Below are 23,235 nucleotides of genomic sequence, written 5' to 3' on the forward strand. Positions count from 1 at the left end.
TGATAGGCAAGGAGCCACCACATATAATAATGGTCGCGCCGGGGTGGGGCTTGTGACCTTGCGGACATCACGCCCGCGGACGATGTCAGGGCGGAGAGTCACGTGGTACCCATCCCCCCTTCCACCCTGGCACGCACAGATGCTATGGCAAAGAAAATTTTCCGGATCCAGTCTTACGCCTGGGGATATTTCTACGTTAAGGAATCTGCAGCAGATATACTTAAAACAGCTAACAAACAGCGTTTTGCCCAAAAAAACTTGCAAACATTTGCCATTATATAGATGAAATAAGACATATTTAATATAACTACACAAGATAGGGGTAACCCAAAAGTCTGTTAATGAAATTTTAATGTAATTTTAAACTTATTTTATATTTATATATTTTATGCATGGGTTATTGATGGATTTTGAGTATCCAAATTGACAAATGAAAGAATAAAGGATTAAAACAAGTGTGAAGTTTAAAGGACAAAGTGAAGGTAATTTCGATGTTTTGAATATGTGAGGAAGTAAAGGGTTAAGGTCCACACGTTAAGTTAGATGAATGAAGATGACGTCCTTCGCATTACGACTGAAATTTATAGTAGTTATATTAACTTTTATTAGCGAGCACAAGTATTCTATGGCTCTGAAGTAGGCTTGTTTACTAATCAACTGTTCAAAACTGTGCACTGTCCTTGCACTAATGTTTTTAAGCTTGAATTTCGTTTTACCGCCTAGCCCTCCTGAGCATCATTGGATGCTGGCAGTGAATCCTTACTGCCATCTTCGGTAGAGCAGCAAGCCTGTTTGCTAGGGGCAGGTCTAGTGTATCCCTACCACTATTTCGGGTACTGCCGTGAGCCTGTTTGCTACAGGTAGCTCTAGTATATGGCCCAGAAAGGATATATAAACACGGCTGCAGCGCATCCGTGCGGCTGGCGTGCGGAAGTCAAGGACGCCTGTGCCTGTACATGCATTGACCCTAGCAATTTCCAAATTGAGGTAAAGCGAACTGCATTTCTAGCCAAAAGAGACGTCATGCTGTTAAGATACCATCCACTGCATTGAAGGAGTTGTTTGTGTGATGTCCCTTCTTATTTATTTATTTATTTATTCAAAGTTTTATATAGCGTGAACAAGATCCTTACAGATATCAGATCGCTTCACAGAGACAGGGGTAGGGGCAGCAGGAATGAACAGAGATAATGGGAGCAGTATAATAGTCACTAACATAGTAGGATAATAATAACGTACAGAAAACATATCAATATACAATCAGGTAAACAAGTAATATAAGACGGCACAAGTCATTGATCCCACTACAGAAGGGTTCAGGTAAACCTTGGATGTGTGGATGGCTTATACCAATTTCTTAGGATAGAGAGAACACTGGGTGGGGGCATCGGGAGGGGGATTCAATAAACCAAAGTGTATCATATATTGGTCGGTAGTAAGAGAGTAGCGTAGTAGTGTCACCATCAAGTAGGAGATTAGTGCCAAAGGACAGGTGAACAGTGATACAAAGCGATGCAGAGTCTCTGATCCAGCACCTATAAAGTTCAGGAGATCTTGGCCAGAAGGATGGTTTTCACCTCTTTCTTGAAGAGTGCAGTGGAGGAGATAAGCCTGGTTTCAGGAGGGAGCGCATTCCAGATCCTGGGTGCCATTCCTGAGAAGGAGCACTTGTATGTTTTCTCTTTCCGGAATCTACGAGGTTTCAGGAGTAGATTTTTTGTACTTCTATTGGATCTCGAACCTCCTGATATAGACAACTTTTGAGCGAGGTAGTTGGGTGCATTGTGGTGCACGGCCGCGTGCGTCATAACTGCAATTTGTAGCTGTATTCTGGCTTCAAAAGGCAGCCATTTTAGAGACTTTAAGTCTGGGGATATATGCGAATGTTTTCTTGAGCCAGTAATGAGTCTCGCGGCAGCGTTCAAGGAGGCTCTTAGGGGTGCTGTTGTGGATAGCGGGAGTCCGCTGAGGGCCACAATTCCGTAGTCTATTCGAGGGATGACTAATGCTTGCACAGCAGTTTGGAAGTCTTCGGCAGGGAGGAAGGGTTTAATTTTCCTCAGTGTGTTGATTTGGAAATTAGCTCCTTTTGTGGCTTTGCTAACGTGCTGCTGCATGTTGAGCTTGGCGTCGAGTGTGATGCCTAGGGATTTCGCCGAATCCACGATGGTAGGCTGGACATTGAGTGCTGTCAGGTTATTGAGCCAGGTTTGGGTGGTGGAAATTTTCGCCGGGGGTGAGATGAGTAGGAACTCAGTTTTCAGAGCATTTAGTTTGAGGTGATTATCGGCCAGCCAAGATTGAGTGTTAATAAGTGTGGAATTCAGATGTTTGATATCTTCCGGGGATTGTAGCTTTAGGTAAAGTTGTGTGTCGTCGGCGTACATATGGAATTGAACATTGGATGCTTGGAGCAAGGTGGCGAGCGGTTCCATGACGAGGTTGAACAGTGTGGGGGAGAGGGAGGATCCTTGTGGAACATCTAGATCTGCAGGCACAGGTGTAGATAGCACATTGTCGATCTTGAACTTCTGAGACCGGTTATGAAGGAAGGACGAAAACCATTTGAGAACAGTTCCAGATAGACCCATTCTAGTGCTTAGCAGCTCCAGCAAGTTCTCATGTTTGACCGTGTCAAATGCTGAAGAGAGGTCAAGAAGGATGAGGAGGCAAGACTCATTGCGATCAAGGATTTGGAGGGCGTCATCAATTATGTGTGTCATAGCTGTTTCCGTGCTATGTTTCGCTCGGAAGCCTGATTGATGAGGGTTGAGGAGGTCAAATTGGTCAATGTGTTTTGTTAGTTGGAGTTGGACACATTTCTCCAGCAGTTTGGCCAGGGTGGGGATATTGGTGATGGGCTGGTAATTGTTTAGGTCAGACGGATCAGCTGTAGGTTTCTTGAGTATAGGCGTGACTTGCCCCACCTTGAGGGAGTCTGGAATAAGACCTTGTTGAAGGGAGCTGTTGATGATTTTGGTCCAAAGAGGGAGGAGCAAGGGGATGAAGTCTTTTACAGCATTAGCAGGTAGGGGGTCTATGAGGTGATTAGAGGGCTTCAAGGTGCAGGGCAGTTTTTGTATTGCTTCTTCCGAGTAGGTATCGAAGTACAGCCATGATGCCTTGTTTTTAGGTTGAGTGTTAGACATTCTGGTGTGGTTGGGGAATCGGCTTACATCCATGATGAGGTCATTTCTTATGTTGTCAGTCTTTAGCTTAAAGAAAGCAGAGAAGGCTTCACAGTGTGGGGTGTCGCTTGTTGTGCTGTTTGATTGTAAGGGTTGTGTCTTTGTTTGAGTCTTGATTAGTTCGAACAGCTTTCTTGGCCTGTTTTTTGCTTGGTCCAACTGGCGGCTAAAGAAGTCAGACTTTGTGCGCTTTATTTTCCTGAAGTAGGCATTTCTCTTGTTCTTAAGCCTTTTGAGATGCAGTGATGAAGGGTCAGATTCCAGGTGCGCTCTGCCATTCGCATAGAACGCCTGTCGTCATTGAGTCTATCGTCATACCAGGGGTTAGAAATTTTGGTGGAGACTCTCTTCAGTTGCAATGGGGCGACTTCATTGACTATTGTCTTCATAGAGTCAAGGTAGTGGTCGGTCAGTGATTGAACATCCGAGGCACCTGAAGGGGGAAGGAGGAGATTGCCGATGTGGGGAGGCAGGGTAGAGGGGTTAAGATTCTTCATGTCCCTTTTCCAGGTTTTGGATTTGGTTGGTTGAGCCGGGTTAGGTTTAACTTTTTTGTTGATAAAGAAGGTGATAATGTGGTGATCTGACCAGTCGCAGGGTTGGATCGCCTTCAGTTGGGTAGAGTTCTCTTTGGCGATGATGAGATCGAGTATCGAGCCTTTGTCGTGTGTTGGTCTATCGCATATTTGGGTGAGGTCAAGCGCATTAAGGAAAGTTAGACACCGGGAAGGGAAAAACACAACTAACTCCATTAACTGTGCTAGGTTCTTTAGGCTAAATAGACTTAAATGAATTCTCATTAATACACACTCTATAACCAAACATTACCTAGAAATACACCATTAAAAAAGAGAAGCCAAGGTAGATTTCTTATTTGCCATGAAGACATGGCTGCAGGAAGAGACCTCACCCGAACTGTCATGGCTGTTCCCGCAGGCTGTTGGATAATACACAAGGACAGGACAGGAAAGAAAGGAGGGGATTTAGCATGCATTTTTAGAGAAAGTTTGGAGTTTAAGAATTTGGAAATTTTACCTGTCATGGAAGCAGAAACATTAGTGGTCAATACATCCTTCTTGACCTAGATTTCAATGTAATGTATTCAGATAGATTGTCACCCAGGCCCAGCCTCAAAATGTATCTACTTTTTCGGAAGCAACCAAGGCATGCAAGGCTAAGGACATTAAATTCAAAATTCGGGTAGACTTCAATATTCCCATTGATAATTCCCTGAATAAAAAAGGGGATAATTTCCTACATTTGCTAGACTGCTTAAGTCTTTACTGTCTTAAAACTGGCCCCATGCATAAAGCAGGTCACACGCTGGACCTCATTTTAATTTCACAGACCCACTGTAAACTGCAAGAGGTCAGCCCACTTACCTGGTCAGGTCATTTTTTGATGTCCTTCGACATATTAACCTAGCAGACTAAGGAATATACTACTTCCCAGTATGCATCTGTTCTTGGCATGTAGGGCTGCTGACATTTATATCTATGCATAGATCGCCGCCTAGTGTTTGGTCCGGATGATTGCACATTGTTGTCCTGGAAGAGTCTTCGAAGTATCACAAGATAGGTGGCTCCTCCCCTGGGCTACAGTGCGCATGGGCATCCACTCCATCCCCAGATTGTTTTTCGCCATTGTGGCAGAGATGGAGTGTGATAAAGTGATGACCATGCATGAGAATAATGCAATGAATGCTGAGTGCTACAGCTGCGACATGCACCGGGGAGGAGGGCGGGCGATATAAATGTCAGCAGCCCTACATGCCAAGAACAGATGCATACTGGTAAGTAGCATATTCCGTTAGAGGCATGTGGGCTGCTGAATTTATGTCTATGTATAGAATAAATAGCAGTACCCTCCTTATTGGTGGTTGCCCGTGCCAGCTGCAGCAGTCTGAAAGAGTTCTGAGAACAGCCTGACCTACAGCAGCTTGCTGTTTTGAGTGCACATCCACGCAGTAGTGTTTGGTGAATGTGTGTATGGTGGTCCATGTGGCTGCTCTACATATGTCCTCTAGAGGAATGTTACCTAGGAAAGCCATGGATGCCCCCAACTTGCGTGTGGAATGTGCTCTTGGGGGAACTGTTAACGTGCGTTTAGCCTTTTGATAACAGATTTGGATGCACTTAACGATTCATCTGGCTATACCTGATTTAGAGATTGGGTTGCCCTTGTGTTGTGGAGAAAAGGCAAAACAACAGTTGTTTAGTTTTTCTGAAATCTTTTGTCCTGTCTATGTAGTACAGTAGAGCTCGTTTAACATCTAGTGTGTGTAGTTCTCTGTCTGCTACTGAATCAGGATTTGGGAAGAATACCGGTAGTTCAATAGTTTGGTTAATGTGGAACTGTGACACTACCTTGGGCATAAATGTTGGGTTGGTGCGCAGCACAACTCTATTAGCATGTATCTGGATGAAAGGCTCCTGAATAGTGAGGGCTTGTAGCTCGCTAACACGTCTTAGCGACGTAATTGCCACCAGAAAAGCCACTTTCCATGTGAGAAATTGTATCTCACAAGAGTGAAGAGGTTCAAATGGTGGGCCCATGAGCCTAGTGAGGACTATGTTGAGGTTCCAGACAGGCAAAGGTGGGTGTCTTGGAGGAATGACCCTTTTCAGTCCTTCCATAAAAGCTTTAATGGCTGGCACTCTGAAAAGGGATAGGTGTTGTCTATTTTGGAGATAAGCCGCCATTGCAGCTAAATGTATCCTGATGGAACTATACGCCAGATTACACTTGTATAGGTGCAGCAAGTAACCGATTATGTTTTGCGTGGAAGCATCAAGTGGGTTTATGTTATTACTGGAGCAATATATAACAAAGCGCTTCCATTTTGCCGCGTAGCAGGCTCTGGTGGTAGGTCGCCTAGCCTCCTTTATGATGTCCATGCAGTCAGGAGGCAGGTTTAGGTAGCCAAACTCTATGACCTCAGGAGCCATATTGCTAGGCTCAACTGCTGCGGATCCGGGTGCTGAATGTCTCCATGGCTCTGCGTGAGGAGACTGGGTGTAAGCTTTAGGCGCTGGTGTGGAACCACGGAAAGTTCTAGGAACGTGGTGTACCACGCCTGCCGTGCCCACGTTGGAGCAACCAGGATGAGTGTCATGGAGTGTTGCCTCAGTTTGCGTGTCACTAGCGGTATGAGTGGTGCTGGAGGAAAGGCGTACGCAAATCTGTTAGACCAGTTCATCCATATCGCACTGACCTGAGACTGCGGGTGTGGGAACCTTGCGGCGAAGGTGCGGCATTTTGCGTTTTCGTGCGTGGCGAATAGGTCGATCTCTGGATGACCCCACTGCTGGAAAAATGGCTGGAGCACTGAGGGATGTATCTCCCACTCGTGCATCTGATGGCTGTGTCTGCTGAGCAGGTCCGCCATCTGGTTGTCTTTGCCTGGGAGGTGTTCCGCCATGAGAAACATGTTTCTTTGAATGGCCCACTTCCACATGCACTGTGCCAGGTGTGACAATTGTGGAGAGTGTGTCCCCCCCTGCTTTTGGATGTAATACATCGCAGTCATGTTGTTCGTCCAGATCAACACGACTTTGTTGCAGAGATGCAACTTGAATGCCTTCATTGCCATGAAGATCACCATCAGTTCCAGGAGGTTGATGTGCATCTTCTGCTGTTGCGGTGTCCATAGTCCCTGCACTGTATAATGGAGGACATGCGCTCCCCAGTCGTGGAGAGATGCGTCCGTTGTCAGTACAATCTGTGGTACCGGCTCTTGGAACGGTCGTCCCCTGCAAAGGTTTTGTGTGTTCCACCAATGCAGAGAGTTGTATGCACGACCGGTCACCAACACTAGGTCTTTTAGCTGTCCTTGAGCCTGGTTCCACTGGCGTGCCAAACAGTCCTGAAGCAGACGCATGTGTAGCCTCGCATGGGGGACTATAAAGATGCAGGAGGCCATCATGCCTATCAGTTGCATGAACACCTGCGCTGGGAGTGAGTGCTGTGGTTTGAATTTTTGAATCAACACTCGCATGCTGTTGGCCCTCGCTGAGCTTGGTTGAACTGTGGCAGCGAGCGTGTTTATTTCCGCGCCTAGGTACTGCTGTACATGTGCAGGTTGAAGATGGGACTTCGGGTAATTGAGCGAAAATCCTAGGCTGTGTAGGAGGTGGATTGTGCGTGACATGTGGTTGGCACACTGTTGGGCTGACTTTGCTTGTACAAGCCAGTCGTCCAGATACGGATAGACATGGATGTGTTGCCTTCGAAGATGCGCGGCCACTGTTGCCAAACACTTTGTAAACACTCTGGGGGCTGTAGTGACCCCGAAAGGCAGGACCTTGAACTGGTAATGCTGGTTGTTGATGGTGAACCTGAGATATTTCCTGTGACTGGGGTGAATGGGAATGTGGAAATAGGCATCCTTCAGATCTAGGGTAGCTTGGAAGTCTCCTTGACTGAGCAACGGGAGAACTTGCTGTAACGCGTGAGCATGTGAAAGTGTTCTGATAGGATGTATCGGTTGAGAGGTTTGAGGTCCAGAATGGGCCTGAGAGACCCGTCCTTTTTTGGGATTAAGAAGTACAGGGAATACACCCCTGTTCCCTGTTGTTCTAAAGGCACCAGTTCTATGGCCCCTTTTTGCAGTATTGATATGACTTCTTGCTGCAATAAGTGCATGTGCTTGGCGGACACAGGCCGGTGCCTTGGGGGTATGTTGGGTGGAGTGGAGGTTAGTTCTAGACAGTAACCGTGTTGTATAAGTTGTCTCACCCACCTGTCCGTGTTAATGCTTTCCCAGACTGGCAGGAACTGCTGGAGTCTCCCCCCGATCGGTGTGAAATCGTCGGGGGGCAGTGACAAGGCGTCACTGTTTGGTAGTGGCGGAGGATCTGGCATTATTATTTCCACGTCCTCTGCCCTTGGTGCTGTTTCCACGGTAGCCACCCCTATTGTTCTTGTTATAGGTGGTTTGTGTACCTCCCTTGGTGTATTGGGCTTGCTGTGACGCTTGTCCTCTAGAAGCTCCCCTGTTACCGGAGCGACGAAAGGAACCGCCCCATAACTGCTGAAACTGCAGAGCACCCATGGATTTCGCAGTCTCAGTGTCCTTCTTAATCTTCTCAAGAGTGATGTCTACCTCTGGTACGAACAGGAAGTCAGGGTTCACTGGCTGATTGAGTAGGGTAGTTTGGATTTCAGATTTAAAGCCAGAGATACGGAGCCAGGCATGCCTTCTAAGCATAACGCTAGTGTTTATGGCTCTTGCTGCTATATCGGCTGCGTCGAACGCGCATTTAATGGGCGCGTTGGAGATCAACTTCCCCTCCTGTATAAGTATTTCTCCTCCCTCCTTATAAGCATCTGGCAGGTGTTGCATGAGCTGTTCTAACGTGTCATAGTGTGCCCTGTCATATCTTGCTAACAGGGCTTGGGTATTGGAGATCCTCCAAATATTAGCAGCTTGAGCTGCCACACGTTTCCCAGATGCTTCTAAGGTCTTTGACTCTTTGTCCGGAGGAGGAGCATCACCCGTAGTCTGAGAGTTCACTCTTTTGCGAGCATTAGCCACTACTAAGGAGTCCAGTGGGAGTTGGCACTTGATGTAGGTAGGGTCCACGGGCGCAGGCCTGTACTTCCTTTCAATTCTTGGGTTCACCACCCTTGCCTTAGTGGGCTCTCTAAAAATGTCACTGGCATGTTTGAGCACACCTTTGAGCATAGGTAGAGTTTTTATAGATCTTTCAGATGTGGAGAATGTATCAAAAAGAAAGTCCTCCTCCACGGGGTCAGCGTGCATATCCACGTCATGGTTTAGTGCCGCCCTCTCAATCAGTGCGTTGAAAGCAGCAGTATCTTCAGTAGGTGAAGGCTTTATAGCATATGAAAGAGTATCAGGAGTGGTTTGTGGGTCAGGGTCCACAGAGTCAGCCCACTGCTGGGACTCATCAGGATCAGCATTGATGGGATAGTTGAACTGTTCCTCATTGTCTCCCTCCTCTACATCCTCAGTGGCATGTGTGGGAGAGTAGGTATAGCTCTGCTCATATGATGGCATGGGCTCAAAGAGAACAGGGGAGGTGGCCGAGTCTCTTTTTCTTCAGAGGTATTTTATAATGTTCCATAGGCGTTTCAGGCCTGATCTTACGCTGGTAGACAGTGAGGCGGCCTGATTCGGAGTCGATGTAGAACTTCGACTGGTTGTCGTGGGATGGAGGCTGGAATACAACGTCTTCCGACCGAGGCTGAGGGTTTAGGGCACCTTACGTCGGCTTGGCAGAGTCGGTAGCTTGAGTGTGCTGAACAGTTTTAGGCCGCGCCGTCGGGGGAAGGCCGAACTTATCGGCGCCGTGAGCGTCGGCGACGGACTGACCGTTTTCGATGGAGGCGGTGTCTTCGGTTCCACCCGCTTCGTTGGTTCAGCGTGTTTGAGGCCTTGCGTCGTTTCGAGCCGTTGCTGCTTTGCAGATACGCCCTTGTGTGTTGACGCGGTAGGGTGCTTCGAGCTGACTTTTGGCTTCGGGTCGAAGGCTTTTACCAACAGTGGCTTCTTTAGCTTCGGATCGATGGTACGCTGGGCCTCGAGGTTCCCGGAAGAGCCGCCATCTTTGGAGCCGGAAGTCGACGGAATCGTGACGCGCTTCACTGTAGACACATGCATGGTCGATCCGGTTTTCGGCTCGACGACCCCTTTCGACCCCGAGGGGTTGAGCGCACGCTTTGACTTGGAAGGGTCCGAAGTCTTCGAGCCGACGGTCGTTTCAACCAATGTTGGTTTCGATTTCGTGTCTTTCGGTTTCGGTTTTGATAGCTCCACTGAGTGGGGCCTATTGACCGATGGCTCTTTGGCAATGTCCTTAGTCGGGCCTTGAAGCGGGACTAGAGAACTGCGTTGAAGATCTTGGCTAAGGCCTTCCGGCGATGCCTCGACCCGAGCCGTGGAAGAGTCTTTATGTAGCCCCGCAACTGCGGTTGGGCTTAGCTCTCCACCCGAGTCGTCGTCGACGGCTCCGGTAGGTTGTACGTCGTCCCCTACCTCGACGATATCTTCATGTACTTATAGTTGTTCCTCGTCGTCGATGGAGGTGGGGTCTGGCTCCGACGCTGGATCCGAGTTCTCCGGATCTTCGTCTTGAACATTTACATCGTTGTCACCCCCGAAGATGTTTTCTGGGTCTGGTGCCGATTCTTGCGCCGACTGTCGTGCAGCGCGTCGAAGACGAAGAGTTTTCTTGGATCTAAACTTTGAACAGGCCATTCAGCTGGCCTCGTCGTGGTCCGGTGAGAGACATTTGTTGCACACCGGGTGCACGTCGATGTGAGGATATTTCGAATTGCAGACGGGGCAGAGCTTGAACGGACTTCGTTCCATCGTCGATCGTCGATGGGCCTTTGGCGTCGAAGTCAAAAAGCTTCCGACGTCGAGTTCAAAGAACTGGAATGGTAAAAGGCACCGAACGAAAGACAATACCTATGCCCCTAAGGCCTTTTGGCCTGGAAAGAATAACTAGCAAAATTTCAGAACGTGAGTCAAGAAGTACATCCGAACCCAATGGCGGAAAAAAACAATCTGAGCATGGAGTGGATGCCCATGCGCACTGTAGTCCAGGGGAGGAGCCACCTATCTCGTGATACTTCAAAGACTCTTTCAGGACAACAATGTGCAATCATCCGGACCCAACACTAGGCGGCGATCTATGCATAGATATAAATTCAGCAGCCCACATGCCTCAAACACATAATCGAGTGGGAAAATATGAACCCTCGTACCTGGGCTGGCTCATTGAGTGAATACTGCCCACCACTTAAATAAAATGATCCAGATACTAAACGCACAGGTTACAGACAAGTGGATAATGAATTCCTTAGACAGTTTGATTCCACTTGAAAGGAGGAGGCCCAAAAGATTATTTTAATCAGAGCCATGGTTCAACCACAAACAAAACCCCTGAAGCAAACCTGTAAAAAGCTTGAAAGAATGGGGAAAGGAATATCCAACAGCCGACAAACAATTATATAAAAGCACTCTCAGGATGTACTATTGGGCAGTCAAGAAATTAAAAGCAGATTTCCTGCAAAAGAAAATCTGAATCTCTAGAAAACCCACTTGAGAAGCTTTTCAATTTTATAGAATCTGACGAGATCAGCAGTAAAGGGAAATCTGAAAATTCCCACACAGGCACAATGAAACAAAATTTCTGATTCTTACCGTAGTGGGGCAACTTTCCGGCCAGTCAGGAAGTGAGATCTTGCCCACTTTCACTGTCACTTTTAAGGAGATCCTTATGGGAATCCTTTAATACAGTTAAGTGAAGGAAGTGGATGGGATTCTCTGCCATGTCATAGCCAACACCAATTGATGTTGCACCCATCCAGCAATTAAAGATGAAGTGTATTTTAGTCCCCCGACTTAAAGACTATCCAATTCTTTACTTAGAGTGTGCCTTTCAGTTGGAAGGTGGCCATGGTCACTCTGTTACTAAAGAAACCATCTCTCGATCCTGAGATTCTATTGAACTATTAATCAATCTGTGTGCTTCCAACATATTCAACCGTAACTGAAACTTTAGTAAATAAGCAACGTTCCACCTCCTTGGAGGCTAACAAATTGTTACAGAGTGTATTAAGGTTTTCAGAAAGGCTTTAGTACCGAGAGGGTTGATAGCCAAGCTAAGTAACACGTCAAAGATAAGGGTGGATTGTGTACACAGAGTCTGCTAGATCTACCAGTGCAAGATGGTATCATTTGATGCCAGATGGTATCATTTGATGCCAGATGGTATCATTTGATGCCAGATGGAATCATTTGATACCATCTGGCACTCCATCCTGCTCCAAAGGATGAGAGAGATTGGGATCGGGGGATAGGTTGTGGATTTGGTTTACCTCATTACTTCAAAACCGCTCTCAGTGAGGCTGAAGAATTTTCAATCTTCGCTAAACTGGTTACCACTGGGGTTCCCAAAGTTTCAGTGCTGAGTGGTAGAAGTAGCCTTTTCAATCTTTATATTGTTCCTTTGGCTAATCAGATTGACACATTTGGCATCTCCCCCTTCCCATACGCAGACAAACAATTATTCAATTGGATGGGAAAGCGACAAAGGCAGCTTCCAACCTAAAAAACTTCATTTATGATGGTTGAGACTGGTCCTAAATGGAAAGACAACAAAGGATGTCGTTTTTGGACTTGAGATGTATGGCCCTCAAAATGGTGGCCATGTTATTAGGTGCCCTTCCCACTTCAGCTGCATTTACAATAAATGTGGGCATCTACATAGATGAGGACCTCAACTTGGAAAACATGTACCAAACATTTGAAGCAGATTTAAGCTTTTACAAGCTGTTCAAAAGATCATTTCTACGTTGGCCAGAAAGGCTATGGAGCAGGTTATGATCATTGCCCGGTCAGTACAGTGATTCACTTTTAGTAAGGGCCCCAAATTACCTAATTTATAAACTACATTTGCAACAAAACACAGCTCTTGGGATTTTATTGGGCCACGGAATAACCTAATTTCTTGGCAGCTCTAGTAACTACACTGGCTGTCTATTAGAAAAAGATGATTCTTCAAGTCATTGTGCATAGCACACAAAACCCTGTATAACACCCAAAAGGACACATTTTAGATTTCTCTTCACCGGGTACGCCCCCAAGTGGAACTAAGATCTACCATCAGACTTTTCTTAGCCTCCTCGAGATTTAGGAAAGCAAGGCTGTGAGGACATCCCTTGGACATCACTACCGTCAAAGTTTGGAATGCCTTGATCTATGACATTCACTGCCAAGGAAATCTTCTGGATTTCAGTAAGAGGATTAAAACTCATCTGTTCACTCAACCAGGCTATTAGCCTCAGCCTAGTTTGGGTTTTGTCTGTAGAATAATTATTTGGGTTTCTCTTGTGGGTCTCTTTGGTATACGATCCAAATATTCTCCCAATTCTAGTGCAAGGACACTGCTACGGAAGTAGTTGTTTTTGGGGGTATATAACATTCCAATTTAGCTAAGTTTTGTGACAATACTAGGGATTAAAATTACATAAGTTATTTTTCCCTTTTATTAACACTTTTTTATCCTTGCCAACTGGAAGCATGAATAAAACTGACTCACTAGTTAGGTAAATTTTTAAATATCACGTACACCACTCCCCATACACTGCACTACACATCTTCACAAAATAAGTGCTCCTACGTAACTCCGCAAGTTGCAGCATGCCCCAAGCAGTAGATGCTTGGGATGGCACCAATGATGAAGCATGCCACCTAGGGGCAACCCTGGTGAGTGAGGGGACTCAAGAAAAGAAATGTTTCTTGTCAGCTAACAGAGGTTTGTTTCCACCCAATTGGTGAACCACCCTTATGTCCTTGGCAAGGTTCTTTTGATCCGTTATCCACGGATCCTTTTTGCTACACGAAATGGTGATACCCCCATGGGATGGATGGATGGAGATAGATAGATATATATCCATATATATATATATATCCATATATATATATATATATATCCATATATATATATATATATATCCATATATATATATATATATACATATATATATATATGGATAGATATCTATCTATCTATCTATATATATATCTATCTCAACGGGGGCGAGCCACAACCCTGCAACTACGGGTGCCATAGGAGGAACCCACTTAAGTGTACCTGTGGCAGGAAGTTGTCGCAGTTTAAAGCGTGTTAAAATACAGTGAAAACCGGAAAAGGAGAACGAGGCACATATGCAAGGCTCAAGCAAGGCGACCCATGGCATATATGATATAGCGCCAAAAGGCACAACATTGAACCCCATGCAACGGTAAGATAATGGCGTCAGTGGACGTAGAGAGCCCCAAGGGACCTCCATGCCCGCCGGACGCATAGCAGAGCTATACAATAGCAAACAAGTACCCCACTTAGTGTAAGGCGCACCCCCCAAAAACACTGGGAAAACACCTCTTAGGGCAAACACCAGTCAGAGGACAGAACACAAACAACCTGTGGAACACCGCTACAGTAGGCTTACTACTGGCCTAAAAACGCATAGCGCTAAATAAAAGGGTAAACACCCCAGAACATGTCTAATGAACACCTGCGAAACAGACCTATGGTGGAGGGCGAAAGCCCGCAAGGAGGCGCTGAACAGCCAAATCGGCGTGGGCATCAAACAAAAGGACCCCATAAAAAGGTAGGTCAACAAGGCGCTCCCGGATATTCCCAGGAAAGACGCCATCCCGCAACCAAGCCGTAGGGCACTCGAACCAACCATAGTACGGCCTAAGGAATCCGCAGTATTTAAGGCCGAGCGGAGTGTAAATCCCGCCAAATAACGGCCATCACGGAAAAGATGAAGGAGGTCAACACAAGCGTACTTAGAAGTGGCAGATAAAAGAAACTTCGGCAGAGTCCCAAAGGGCAGAAGTAGCCTGAGCCAAGACACAGACTGTATTTAGTAATCGAAAAGCTGCGTTAGTGGAAGCAAAAATGTTATGGCTCCACGACTCCAGCCATCTGGACTCCTGAGAGGGAGGAAGCAGCAGCTGAGGCAAGGAAGGGAAAGCAGTTTGTAGGACAAACCCCTGAACGTCTGGGTGAACAAATAAGCAAACTGGAGCATGTGGAGCAGGACGGTGGAGTTGCAAGACAGAACAAGCCACCGAATCACCGGAAGCCGACTGAGTCCAGGTGCCCAAAAGGGCATCATAAAGAGAGGCTTTGAAGGGTAGAAGCGGCTCTACATTCCCCAAACCATGGTGGAGGAATTCCAACAGAGAGTCAACTGGCAGGGGAACCGAAGGGGGTTGCATACTCAGAACCCGAGCGGCAAGGAGACAACCCTAATGAACGCCGCCTCGGTAGCTCTCTGAGGAGGGGACAGAAACTCATCCGTGGGTGAGGGCTATAAACTAAGTGTCCCACACAAAGGAAGTTGACCAACGAACTGAGGATGTGACAAATGCCCAAAAGAAGGAAGCCCCATTGACAAATGAGGGTCCTGATGGGGCTCGTGAGGAGGCGGGGGAGTCTGCTGGGGCCACAAATTCCAAGGGTGGGAGAGGCAAGGACAGATCCGGCGTTGCTGGGTGTTGAGGTAATGCCAAACTCCCCCGGAAGCCTCCGGAGAGGAGTCAATAATCCCCATCCGACGCCTACTCGGCCCCATCCGGCACCTACTCGGCCCCATCCGGCACCTACTCGGCCCCATCCGGCACCTACTCGGCCCCATCCGGCACCTACTCGGCCCCATCCAGCACCTACTCGGCCCCTACTCGGCACCTACACGGCACCATCCGGCATCTACTCGGCACCATCCGGCACCTACTCGGCACCATCCGGCACCTACTCCATGTCAACTATGACAAGCTCCACTTCTGAAGAAGGGGACGGCCCGAGGCCGGGGAGGCAAGCCTACAGCGCCGACTCAGCCTTGACCACAACAGGCCCAGACTCTAAAGTAAGGAATGGAGTCTGAACCGGGGAGGTAAGCCTACGGCGCCGGACCGGCACCGACCCCGCCTCCGGCAGCTGCCTGTCCGGAAGGCTGAGGCGTATTCGAAGCAAGGCTGCGAGCACCAGCAACATACTGCGGCGCCACTGGGAGCTCCACTGGGCTATGTGGCGCGGCAGGGGTGCTATGGGTCGAACAGGGGGACCCAGCCGGGCCTTGCCCTGACAACACCATATCACCCCTAGAGGCAAGGAGATCAGTCAGCGCCAGGGGCGAACACGCCGGCGACCTCGCATGTAGCGGAGGCTCCGAGGACGCCCCAGGGAGAGGAGGGGCCCAAGGGAAGCCTGCAGGGCCGCGGCATAGGCCTCCATTTGGGTCCGAGTCGCCCCCGCACCAGGATAAGGTAGGGGCGACTCCCAGGGGCGCACGTCTGGAGGATTCCCGGAACTAGTGCCCCAACAACAGAAGGAAGTGAGGTCGAGGACCTCGGCGACATGTGCCGTGACTTACCCCAGCAAGGCGTACAACGCACCTGGGAACCAGAGGGCGACCGACGCCGCAAATGGAACCCACTGCCAGAGGGACTTGCTGCCGATGAGGAGGCAGGGGGCCGAGACGACTCCGACCAGAACAGACTAGCTGAAAGCAGCCTCATCCTGCGCTACCGCCGGGACTTCGGCTTGAGGTGTTGGCAGGCATCGCAATCTGTCGAGTCGTGGTGTTCGCCCAGACAACACATACAGATAAGGTGAGGGTCCGTCGCGGACATTTGCCGCGAACAGGAGGTACAAGTTTTAAAGCCTGAAGGCATCACACATTGTTCTAGACGCGAAGCGTCAAAAAAGGGCCTGAAAACCGGCCAGAGGAACTGCTTACTTCGGATCCGCGTTGCACGCAGAAAAGAAGGAAACTGATGTTAGCGCGCCGGGAGGGACTTATATGACCTCGCTGACATCACGTCATTGGACGACGATAGGGCGGGGTCACGTGGTGCCGTTCCCTGGCACGCAGAGGTGCTGCTGCTGCAAAAATAATTCCAGATCCAGTCTGACACCTGGGGATATTCTAAGTTAAGGAATCTGCGGCTAGATGTCTCTATTAGATTTCACATTTAACATTTTGAAGTAGATTGAGGTAATTAACTGAAAAGGGCTCATCTCAATCAAAGATGATGCAATACTGCCTAACTGCAGCATCTCTCTGCATCGCTAGGCCCAGGCAGGAGCATTGACTTAACTTGTCCCTTTTACTTCGATATGCAGCCCCGCAAATTTCCTTAAGAGGCACTCGAGCGAACAAAGCAGTTGATGTGGACACACTTCTTATATCATGAACTGTAAAGGGAGGGCAGCTTAATTATGACAGTACACTATGGTGCGTTGATAAAAACTGTCCTTTTCTGAGAGGACCAAGCGCTGCTTGCGGCCCCTCGCGGCGGGATGCCTGACTTTCACCTTGTGGATACCCTGCTATCTCACAGGGGAATACCAGGAAGGGTTCCCTAAGCAAGCGCCGGGAAACCCACTGCGGGTAGCTGCGCGCTATATAAGCTCAACTACATTTACATTTACAAGAAACTGTTTAGACTTTGTGCTAAGTACTGTCTAGATAGAACCTTAGACATCTTCCCATATCCAGGGTATGACGTGCGGCTCAAATGTTCCCCAAAGTGCCTTCAGACTTTCATCTAAATGAACCAGCAGTTATTAACGCTTTCAATAATTATGGCAATGCACCAGAAACTCTAGCACGCTCCCAGGAAGTAGTATTTTGTTCACCTCTGTCAGGCTTTAGCAGAGGTTTCTGTAGCCGTGAATTCATTTCTTGTGACTAGCTATTCATCAAGATAAGAATAAGGAAAAAATTGGGATCTTTGCTTTGAGACATGCAACAATGAGGCTATGAACTTTGAAAATACAATTGGGCTGATCGGAGGCCAAATGGGAGGACTTGAACCGATAGTGTAGACCGGTTACATCAAATCTCAGAAGTGTTCAATGCTTGGAGTGAATGAGAATGTGAAATATGCATCCTGTAGGTCTAGTGTGGACATGTAACCCTTTTTTGAAGGAGCCTGAATAGTTCTTGTAAAGGAACCATGCAAAATGTTTGCTTCTTGAGACATTTTTAATTGATGTAGATCTAAGATTGGTCGCAATTTAACGGATTTATTTTTGATCAGAAAAAATCGTGAATAGAAACCTACATTTCGCTGGGAGCTAGAGACTAGTTTTATCCTCCTTTTTTAATATTGATAAGACCTCTGCTAATAACACACGAAGATGCGGGTCCGATTTTTAGGATGGGAGAGTTGGTGGAGGTTTCTGGACAAACTATGGTATGCAAATTGTATAAGATCAGAACTCAGTGGTCTGATGTTATTCTTTTCCACTGTTTGAAATAAGAGATCTTCCTCACTACAGCACTGTCTTGAGAATCCATGACCATTACGAAAAAGCAGTCACTGACGCCTTGAGTCTTGGATTTTAGATTGCCTGTTGACTCTTCGACTGCGAGAATTTCTCTAATAGAAAGCTGTAGACAGTTTGTATTGAGAGGTATACTGATGGCGGTAGGATGGGTGACGCAAAATATTTCCATGGCATCTCTGAGTGGAATCTGCCTCTACAGGAGTACTCCTCGATAGGGCTAGGGAAGTCAGTTTCTTAAGTCTCCTAGAGACCCTGCTATGTCCGTATCAGATTTAATAGATGGTGGTGTCTCAATGTGGTTCCCAAATAAAAGAGTCACCATCATAAGGCATGTTTAGGATATGGCTTGGCCCCTCTGGTGCTAAAGAGGTGGTCTTCAGCCATCCTTGTCTATGCAGCACAGCTACACCAGCTAACTGCCTGAATCTAGTGGTCGCGGTGTCCATTGATGTATATCCATTATGCCTCCAGATGTTCTTTCTATCTCAGTGAGACACATTGATCGGCACATTTAAGAAGCACAAGCAGCTACTTCGGAAAAGATGTGTCCTGGTGCTGATTAAGGAAGACTAACTAGTATCAGAAAGAGACTTAACCATCCTAGCAGTACTAGATGACATTTGTAAACAAAAAGTTCTGAAAACTTTCAGGTTATGTTGAGCACATCAAGATGGGGTAAAGAGTTCCAGGCATTTTCTTTCACACCACTAACTAGCACTCTCCACTCTAGTTTTTAAAAACAATACAGTGACTTTTATCAGACAGTCTAGCTGGGATCTAAGAGTATGGTTGGGAAACGGGGGCTGATTCCAAGGGAACACCAAGGTCATGTAGGTATTCTGCCAACAGTTGTAAATTGTTTTGTGACAAACAGATTTGAAAAGATATCTTCTGCTAACAAGGAGCCAATGCAACTTCATGAGCACACTGGAGATGGGTGATGATTTCTTTACACCCAGGACAAGCCTAGCTGCCACATTTTGGAGCACCTTAACTCTTTGCAAGAGATACAAAGTCCATCCTCAATAGAACAAGCACTTGTATCAGATCTTTCCTAAAAGACAAAGGAAGAGGGATTTTTTTCTCTGATGTTCAGCAAATGCATGACTTTGGAACGTAGTCTTAATATGATCCACAAAGGACAAAATCTGAATCAAGCCTCACTCACAGATTTCGAGCTTGGTACGCAGGGCAGGGCTTGCTTTCCCTTCATTTTTTTATAGTATGATAGAAAGTCCAAATTTAGTGCAATATTTGACCCCAGCTGCCCATCACAGTGGGCCAGGACTGCTACAGTGTTGAAAACCCTAATCAAAGTTGCCACTGTCGCTAAGAATCTCTTCCTGATATTATCCAGTCGCCTGCCCTCTATCCAGTGGTGCAGAGCATGGCAAAAATGGATTTCAAGACCACCTCTGGGCAGCCTGAAGGACCTCAGTCTGACCTAAGATGACAATTAGATGGTGTACCTTCAAATGCCTTGAACCTCTTGTCAAGCATGAAAACAGCAGCAGATACAACAGCTGGATTTCTCATCACCTTAAGCCCTTCCGACAATGTGATCAATGACTGAAGTTACTCTGACTTCTTACGATGTTGGCTCCTTAAAGCAATATAGGAAACAATCAGTTTCCTTCGAAGGGATCAGAAGGTTTAATCTTTTGTGCTCCCCTAAAGTTATGGAAACCTACTTATATTGTCACCTCTGGAGTTTGCTGGGAGGGGAGTTGAATCCCCATTTTTGCAACCACACAGTCAAACTATTCAGGGCCAGTATATTGCAGCATATCCTCTTGAACTTCCTTTTCCTCATGGGCATCACCTATGTAGGTATCATCACAAGCCGGAGTACAGGCTGTGGTGGCATAGGAAAACATAGTAGCTGAGACACGGATGGACTGACTGAGTGGAAAAGTACAGGTATGCGCAGAGTAGTAAATAGATTGAGATCTTGAGTGAGGCAGTGAAGATGGACGGTGTCTCAGATGATTGCCAGCGGCATGTTCCAGTAATAGTCTGCCAGCGTAAGTCTGATATCCTTTATCAAGTTAACAGGCACATGCATAATAGCTAATGTGAGGCTTCAGTGCCCTCAAGCAAGGGTCTATCTACTGCTAATCTTCTTGATGTTCAGCAAATGTTAGCTTCTTCCGTCCTATGTCCCTGTTGAGATTTGAACACATCATCTGCTTCGCCAATAGTTTAACTTCTGTTCAGCATTGTGCTATTTGATCTTGAGCTGGGTGTGACCGTATACTGTCACAAAAAGTCACTTTTTTGAGTCTTGGAAATTGTTGTCTTCACCGGGATAGTGGTCGACAAAGTTTGCATAATTGAGGCAGTCATTGACAGTACAATTGATGAGGTAGTAGTTGTCGACAAGGTGATAGTCTGTGTCACTGACGAGGTGATGGTCCTTGTTGGCTATTTGGCCTTTGACGGTTTAGTCTTGGTCACTGCAAAGGTCAAACCACTTATCAGTGGTGGCAGACTTGGACTTTTCATTCGGGGAAATCTTTGATGACTGTGTTATGGTCTTCAACAATGTTTTCATTCCAGTTGATTATGCCCTTGTGGATGATTTCATTTTCTCCTGTTGCACTGACATTTCTTTTGGGTGGCTCAGAAGTCTTTGATTCAGGTAATTCTTTTAGTCAAGATGCCCACCTCAGGAAATGGACTGTTATCAGCTGAGTTCCTAATGAGATTTTAGAAGTTCTTTGGCTATAGAAAGTATCACTTTAGAAGTAGCTTTGGAAAAGCGCGTTCCAGAGAACAAGCACTTTTATAGGCCTTTTTAGATGTTCTTAAGAAACCATCAGAATCCAGATCCGACAACAGTACATCCTTAGATTTTTATTTCTGGAGCAATACTAAATCTCCCCTCTCGGTCCTTGATGGTTTTTGTGAAAAATGCGAGACAGATCTCAAAGTCCTTAACCTTGTGCTTAAGATAGAGGTAATAAATGTATTCCTTGTGCGGATCTGCACAATAAAGCCTATTTTCACCCAAGTTCCACAGGGCCTCAAATTTCATTTTTGGAGGGGTCAGGCACTTCCAGTTTGTTCCAGTTGTAAAATCCACAGAAATTAGTAATTCCCACTAAAAATAATCACTCAAGTAAATCATACTGTCAATTAACTGAAGAAAAAAAGCTGAGCTAATGAGACTTCCTTCACGCACTATGTGTGAGAAAAATCTGAGGTATGGTAGCCTAAGGGAGAATAGCTGTTCAACAAGCTTGCTTCTGATAGGTTAAAGATTACTTGTTTCTACATGATGTGAATAGGATGATACTGTGACCATGTAAAAGCTTTCCAGGTTATGTTAAACATTACACTGCTCTCTATATCTACTGTGATACTCCCAGCTCGGGGACAGGAGTGGGTCAAACATGTGAAGCTATGAAAGATCCAAAACTGATGAAGACCATAAAACTGAGCTATCAAGATTGATCATGGAATCAGAAACTGCACAGTGACCTATTGACAATCACCACAATAGGTCATTCATGGCTGTATAACCAACACAATATGTTAGGACTTTAATTGTATTTATTCCACAAAAATCCAATTACAATGAATAGGAGACCTCATGCATAAATCTGGCTCAAAATCCATTGCGACTCGGACCGGTGTGTTAGAGGATGGGGGGGGAAGAGGCTACTTTTTTTTTTTTTTAATATCATTTGGACTTGCCCCAAAATTCAGTCATACTGGGCAGGAGTCACGCAAGTGATGTCAGCAGTAGCGGGTCTACAGGTTCCAGTGGAGGCACGATGGCACATACTGGGAGTGACAGGGGAGACAAACTGGCTAAACTACACTAAAACATGGCTTAGACTTGCAGATGGGATGGCAAAGATGAAAATTACGTGGGCGGGGGCCTCCTCCAAAGATTGGACTGGAAGTGAGATGTGGATTAATGCCAACAGGCTGAAAATGTTATTTACCAAAGCAGAGGCTGCCCCCGGCAGTGGGTAAAGATATGGACTGCTTGGATGCAGTATGAAACTCAGCCACGAGTGGAATTGGGGAGGGAGTGCAGTTATGTAATTTAGAGCTTAAAGTGGATAATCTCCTTTTCGTATTATATCCTTTTCTGTATGTGATTTTTTATAGGTGGATCCCCTGATATACTCTATACCATACTTCACCCTGTAATTGTGCTATACTGAAACGTGTAAGAAGCAATGGTTTAATAAAAAGAATGTTAAAAACAAATCTGGCACGAAATATGAAGAAATCTAACCTTAACATCTCAGTCACTAAGTTCAATACTATTGAAATACTAATAGCAATGAAAAAGCATATAGGCCATCCACAGATCGACTTAACAACTAAACACCAACATTTTCACTTAGTACTGTAAACCAGAAATGTTGGTTCATCAGCTGCCCGGTGTTAACCAATCAAGCATCCTTAACTCTTTTCCTAGCATGCTAACACTTGGCAGTAGGGACACATGAAAATAAAGAATGCATATATCTCTTAGTCAGTGGTAAGACTGATAGATGATACAAGTGTGCCTAACAGAAAACATAGAAGGGTAGTACAGAAATCTGCAGGCGGATGGAGATACAAGGTCAGGAAAGGACAATTGCATTTAAAGAGAAAAGGAGCAAGAGATTAGGAAAGTGTAGCTTAGTGTAAAGGAAGCAACATGATAGGTGACAGAAGAAATATGGTGTAATAAAAGGGGCAAAGGTTGGGACCTTTGGGAGCTTTGAATAATTGTTTGTTACCGTTAAACTTTAGCGTATCTTTCAGACACCTATAAATAGTGCTTTCTTTGGCCAAGATGCCCTTATACCATCTATGCTAGATTCGTACATTCTAACCCTCTCCATGTCGGTTACAGAAAACGTATCTTTTGTTGTCGGGTAGCAGTGACAAAGCAGCAGCCACATTTTGTTTGCAAAAAACTCTCAAGATGGACACATCCTGACCACCTTAAAGTACGTCTATCTGTGGACATCAGACTAAACTTCTAGGCCCTAACACCTCAATAGTTAAACTCTACCCACCAAAACCAGGCTACTCAATGAATCTCAGGAAACCTCACTTTAAAAAGGTACACTTCGCCAACATTTGTACAGTTAAATCACCTGTCATTCAGAAAACCTGAAAGTGCACCTCTTTGAACCACACTACTTTCACCTATTTGATCAAGAAGCATCCATTAGATAAGCCCTTTACAGATC

The 23,235-nt window shown here is 46.2% G+C and overlaps 1 protein-coding gene across 1 annotated transcript in view; it reads right to left on the reverse strand.

Moving 5' to 3' along the window:
* CBL (Cbl proto-oncogene) overlaps window positions 1-23,235 on the reverse strand; it is a 348,147-nt gene that overhangs the window by 29,866 nt on the left and 295,046 nt on the right. The gene's annotated exons all lie outside the window — the stretch shown is intronic.

Source organism: Lissotriton helveticus, chromosome 3_1, assembly GCF_964261635.1.
Source record: "Lissotriton helveticus chromosome 3_1, aLisHel1.1, whole genome shotgun sequence".
Taxonomy (NCBI): domain Eukaryota; kingdom Metazoa; phylum Chordata; class Amphibia; order Caudata; family Salamandridae; genus Lissotriton; species Lissotriton helveticus.